The following is a 6,893-nucleotide window of genomic DNA, read 5'->3' on the forward strand; positions in this document are numbered from 1 at the left end:
TTGCTTTTAAAAAATGTTCACATACTTTCTTATGAGTAGATTGTAAAAGTGAGATCGAGACAATGGAGGAAAAAGATATCTCAACTCCCTAATCACTGAAAACTACTTCTCCTTTTCTTAAAAAAAAAAATAGAAGAGAGCATATTGTATCAGTCTTATGAGATGACCCGTGGGCCACCAATAACTCACAAATGCCAAGGACTGAGATGGCATCTTTTCTGGTGTATGCCCTAAAAAATACGCTTGGCACCCTAAGATAGTGGCCCTGTGTCACAGCCACCACCACAGGAAATCACTGATCAGCCTGTCCTGGGTCCTAGACTTCATTTTTTAAAAACAGGATTTATCTCAGTGATTGGAAGTTCCAAGGATGCACATGCCCATTCTGACATAGGCAGTTTAATATTATGGTGATTAAAACAAAAAACTTAACTACCATTCATCCATCCATCTATCCACTCACCCACCCAATAGTTACTGAGCTTTTACAGTATATGTGGCAAAAGGCAATATTCTACCAGAACTGTCCTTAATATTCCATAGGAACACAGACTCCCATCTTTGGTTCTCAGTCCCCATACATCAGGTACCCTACAGTGAAAGGATATTTCATTTTCTCCCTCTCCTCAGACAGGAAAGCAGGACTTCTAAAGAGCTCAGTGTTTGCTGAGGTTTCTAATGACATAAAAGTATCCCGAGGTTGGTAACACCTTAAGCAATCAAAAAGTCATGGTGCTAAACCAACAGCTGGTACCCTTCCCTACCTTCTAGCAAAACCACGTGATAACCATTTTTTGATTAATACAACACACTGGAATCTTTTCAACAACATGACGTTAACTAACAGCCTGAGTTTGGGTTGTCCTGGAAGTAGACCCTTAGACAAGGACTGGAGGGCATGTAGTTTGTTTGGAAACTGAAGAAAACACTGCGAGGAGAGTGAATAAATAGGAAAGAAAGGCAGCCAAAGAATGGTGTGTTATCCAGCCAGTTAACACTGTGGGTGCCTAGACCACTTCACACTAGAAGTGCCATCTGAGACTTTGGGAGCCAGGGTAGGATGCACATTTCAAAGTCATCTCATCCAAGGAAAAAAAGTGGAATACACACACACACACACACACACACACACACACACACACACACACACGAGACAGACGTGAGAGAGAGGTACGGAGGGAGAGAAACTTCCATCAGTCATTGTTCCTGGGGAGGGTGATGCTTCCTCCTGCCCTGCAGCACAGTTTGGGGCAAAGTGGGCTCTGTTGGCCAAAGAAGTCTTGGCAAAGAAATGCAGGTGCAGCAGCTGGCAATCAGCCAGGGTGCGCTAAGATGGCAAAGATGGAGGCATGCCTCCATGGGATTCACCACAAGTAACAAATTGCTTGTTGGCTGGCTCCTTCCTTCCTTCCTTTTTTTAACCCAGGAGGAATTGACTAAGGGTCCACTCACCACGGTAGTCACTGTGTTAGGCCACCCACAGTATGATGACCATCTGCCTTCTCCACATCTTCACTAGAGGCAGCTGAATGTGACTGTAGCAAAAAAAATGCAACTGAGCTGATCCATTTTACTTCAGGTTTACGACCACGAAACCTCAAATGGATATTCAACCTTTTCCTAATCAGTTGACTTTTCTGCTCTCCAGGACCACTGTTTGGTATCTTCTCTTCTCTCCTCAAACTTCCCATGCACCCCCATCACTCTCAATTGATAACTCAAGAACTTTAAATAGTTTGACATTTAATCTTATTTACAACCTTATAAGTTTGTCTGTGTTTCATGGATGCTGGCAAAAGACGTGAGATGCTTGGGTCTGACACAAAGGACTTTATTACTTACAGCAATGACAATAACCTGAGTCCCAGCATTTATGTTACTTTCCTGAAATCTGAAGCAGTGCAGAGAGGGCCAGGGGACACTGACACATGCAGGCATTTTAATTACACCGGGGAATCCTGAATTTAGGGAACCTGGCTCTTTTATAATGGGCTTTAAGCCTGTCTGTCTATAACCCAGAGGGAGACATTATCTTAATACAGGATATTAAGTGTGTCTGCCCATGGATCCCAAGGGAAACATTATCCGTATCTTCCCAGTCTGTTTGCTATGCCACATCCTTGAAAAGTTAGTCCAGAATAAAGGTAGTTAATGTCTCAGCTCACAAAACATGCAGAAATGCAAGAGACACATGGAGAACTGTTTAGTACAATGACCTCACCTATACTCTATTGAGATAATTAAAGCTTTCCAGTGGGAATATTTTCATCTTCCTGCCATCAGAACTACAAAATTCCTTGCATAGTCTTTCTCTTCCTTCTTGTTACAATGAAATAAGTTCCTTTTCCTTGTTAAAGGTCAAATTCTCCATCTATGGGCTAGTACAATGCTCACTTGCCTTTTCTAGGGTTTGATTCCTGCAAATATGTCCTTTTTGTTCTATATCAATTTCTCTCCCTTTTCTGTAGCATTCTAATCTGCATGCAAAGACAGACTAAAATCTCCCATCTATAAACATCTCTCCCTAGACTCTACATCCTGCTCCAGATATCACCCCCAATTTATTTATTTGCTGTCCCAAGACAACGTCTCAAAAAATGGTTACATTCCTTGTCATCTTTTCAATCAGGCACACAACATCATTCAATAGAAACAAGTCACAAATGACCTCTATATTGCTGCTTGAGCCATTGGACACACCTCTGTTAATCTTCCAGCCTAATTCCACACTTACTATCCTTCCTACTTCAACATTTTCCTCTTGTCAGCAATGACTACGCATTCTGCTAGTTTTCATTCTACATTTTTGGTTACTTTCCCTCAGTCATCTTTGCTTATTCCTCCTTCTTTAGCAATCCTCTAAATGTTAGGGTATGTTAGAGCTCACTCTTGGGCATTATAAGAATAATTTTGCACTGGGCACTTGTTAAAAATGGCAAGGCGGATTTTATTCAGTACTACTGCAGTAGGCGAGAGACCTCCGTGCAACTTGAGCTCAACTCTGACAAAACAAAAGGTGAGAGGACTTTTTTCATGTATACAATACAATATTTTAAATTACTGTCCCAATGCTGTACATTAGATCTCTAGAACTTGTGTTGCATAATTGAAACTTTATATCCTTTGACCAACATCACACCATTCTTTCTTCCCTTAAGTCCATCTTCTCTTCTTCTAAAGTTTTGACTACTTTATATTTTACATATAAGTGAGATCATGTAGATTTTTTCTGTGTCTGGCTTAATTTACTCAGCATAATGACTTGTAGCTCCATCCATGCTGCCACAAATGGCAGGATTTTCTTTTTGTGGGTATAAGCTGAACATTTCATTGTGCATATATACACCATATATATATATATATATACACACACACACACACACACACACACACACACACACATACACACACACAAATATATATGTGTGATATATATAGGATATATACATATATATCTGGGTGTATATACACAGAGAGAGAGACAGAAAGAGAGAGAGAGAGAGAGAGAAGTGGGAGTGCTGGATCACATAGCAGTTCTTTTTTTAATATTTTGAGGAATCCCTATACTGTTTTCCATAATGGCTGTGTCAATTTAAATTCCCACCAAAAGTATAAAAGAGTTCACTTTTGTATACATCATCACCAACACTTTTTTGCCTGTTTGATACTAACCACCCTAACAGATTTGAGTTGATATTTCCATTGTGATTTTGATTTGCATCTCCCTGATGATTGCAAATGTTGCACCCTGTTTAATATGCTTTGTTGGCCATCTGAAAGTCTTCTTTTGATAACTGTCTATTTAGGTCCTTTGCCCATTTTTAAACTAGATTATTTGCATTTTTGGTATTGAGTTATATGAATTCCTTATATATTTTGGATACTAACAAAAATATATAAAGATACATATATTTTCTCACATTCTGTAGGTTGTCTTTTTACTCTGTTGTTTACTTTGGTATGCAGAAGCTTTTTCATTTGATGTAGTCCACTTGCTTATTTTTGCTTTTGTTGCCTTTGTTTTTTGGATCAGCTCCAAAAACATATTGCCAAGACCAATGTCAAGAAAGTTTTTCATATATTTTCTTCTAGTACAGTGTCAAGTTTTATGTCTAAGTCTTTAACCCATTTTGAGTTGACTTTTGTGTATGGTGTGAGATATAGGCCTAAATTCTTTCTTTTTTTTTCAATGTGGATATCCAGTTTTCCAAACATCGTTTGTTGAAGAGCCTATCCTTTCCCCATTGTATGTTCTTAGTATTCTTTTAAAAGATCAGCTGACCATTAATTTGTACATTTGTTTCTGGGCTTTGTATTCTGTTCCTTGGTTTGTGTCTGTTTTTATGCCACCTCATACTTGTTTATTACAGCTTTGTAATATACTTTGTAGACAGGAAGTGTGATGGCTCCAGCTTTGTTCTTCTCGAGATTGCTTTGGCTATCTGGGATCTTTTGTGGTTCCACATGAATTTTAGGATTGTTTGTTCTATCTCTGTAAAAAAATGCCACAAGGATTCACATAGGGATTGCACTGAATCTGTAGATTACTTTGTGTAATATGGACATCTTAATATTATTTCAATTCATGAAGAATATTTCTCCATTTATTTGATTCTTTTTTAGTTTACTTCATCAGTGTCTCAGAACTTTTATTAAATAGGTATTTTACCTCTCTAGTTAATTCCTAAGTATTTTATTTTCTGTTACAGATGTAAATAAGATTGTTTTCTTAATTTTCCCTTAGGATAGTTTGTTAGCTGGGGTATGCTAAAGGAAATGTACTGAAGGATGTAAGAGGGATTGGTCTATGTGATTAGCAACCTGGGTTTGTTAACTGGTGGTTATCTGAAGACAAAACAAATTTCTCATATGTTTAGGACAAGAGGCAGTTTTGTAAATTGGAGCAAGGTGGGATAAAGCTCTTTTGTAAATTAGAGCAACGTTCGGGGACATAGCTCTCCTGTCTCAGTTCCTGAGGGTGGGTGGGCTCAGGAACTGATACAGGAGAGCTGTCTCCCTCAACGCTGGCCTATCAAAGAGATGGCTCCTAGGTCCCTGAGGAGACATTTCAGCGTGGTAGAAGATTTATGTCACAAAAAGGCAGGGAAAAGATTTATAGTTGCTAGTTTTGTAAAGTAAATGCTCTAAGAAAATGGAGGTCAGGGGCCTAAATTCAGGTTTTGGCTGGAGTGAAGAGTAAATTATTTTGTCAGCATTGAGCTTTCTCAGACAAGGACTTAAGTGGGGCTGGCGTCCTTATCCTAAGGATGTGGTCCTGAGCTGTTAGGAGCTATACTGGTATTTGCTCAAGCCTCCGAGCGTGGGAATGGACAAAGTTGGTGGTGGTGAGAACTGAAGTTCTCATAGGCCTAGTCTGAGGCCTACCTGAGAAGAGGCCTCAGAGGAGCCTTACTTGATCTCCCTGACCAAGGAGAGTCTTTATTCTTTCTTTCTGAAACCTACTGATGATTTCCATATTTATGGCTAAAATGCTGGCCTTTTCCATGACTCCAAACTCGTATATTTGAATAGTCGCTTGGATTTTTTCTTGATAGTCGTTAAACATCTGAAAATTAACTTGGCCAAAACAAATACCTTGATTCCTAGCCCGATGCCTCCTCTCCCACTCTGAACTGGCTCTTTCCCCACTCTTCCTGCCTTAGTGAATGACACAGCCAGTCATCAAACTTAATGTGGACTAACGCCTCAGAAACTTTTCCTGTATCTTCTTAATTCACCCCATCAATACACTCTCCTGGCCCTACCTCCCTTGGTCTACATCTCACCAGCAACAACCAGCTGCTCAGGTACTGAGAATGAAATAGATCTAGATTCCTGAAAAGTCCTGCCAGGGAGAGCGGTATTTGGACTAGAAAGGCTTTATGGAGAGCTTTTTAAAGAGGTGTCTTGCAGTGTCTGCCAGGTACAGCTTAAAGTCGCAGTTGGCTTTCTATTTACAGTAGTCGCCCAACTATCTGCAGTTTTCCTTTTTGTGGTTTTAGTTACCTGTGGACAATTCAGGTCTGAAATATTAAATGGAAAACTCTAGAAATGAACAATTCAGAGTTTTTACATTGTATACTCTTCTAAGTAGTATGACAAAATCTCTCACCACCCCACCTCATCCCACCCAGGATGTGAAACACTCCTTTGTCCAGCATGTCTGTGCTATAGACACTACATGCCCATTAGTCACTTAGAGACCATCTCAGTTATGAGATGGACTTCTGCAATATTGCAGTGCTTGTGTTCCAGTCACCCTTATTTTTTATGTCTATAGAAGTATATTGTTATAATTTTTCTATGAGCTTATTGTTGTTGATCTCTTACTGTGCCTAATTTATAAATTAAATTTTATCATAGGTATGTATAATAGGAAAAAACACAGTGGTATATAGAGTTTGGTAGCATCCACAGCCTCAGGCATCCATTGGGGGTCTTGGAATATATCCCCTGTGGATAATGGGGGAATAAAGTACATTTGTTTTATGTTACTAGCTTATCAAGAAATGCACCCTAGTTGGCTGATGGTAAAGGCAGGATTCAGGCATCCCAGATCCTTGGTAAAGATACCATCTTATAAAAAATTCTGAGTTTATGCTAAACAATCTGCAAGGTAGGTTTTAGACTGTGAAGGGCCTTGAGTGTCTGGCTAATGAGTAAGCATATTGGTTCTTTTAAAACACATTACATTCACTACTTCTGCTTAACAATCTTTAATGGTTTTCCCTATAATATTGTTAAGCAGAAGTAGTGAACTTATGTTTTAAGAAAAGATTCTGACAGTTCTTAACTGAATTGGAACTTAAAAGTCCTGCCATGTCCCATTCCCTGCTGTGTGTCTTGGAGTAAGCACCAACCTCTATCCTGCTTAGCTTTTTTTTTTTTTTTTT

The sequence above is a fragment of the Cebus imitator genome, unplaced genomic scaffold, assembly GCF_001604975.1.
Source record: "Cebus imitator isolate Cc_AM_T3 unplaced genomic scaffold, Cebus_imitator-1.0 Scaffold13, whole genome shotgun sequence".
In the NCBI taxonomy this organism is placed as follows: Eukaryota; Metazoa; Chordata; class Mammalia; order Primates; family Cebidae; genus Cebus; species Cebus imitator.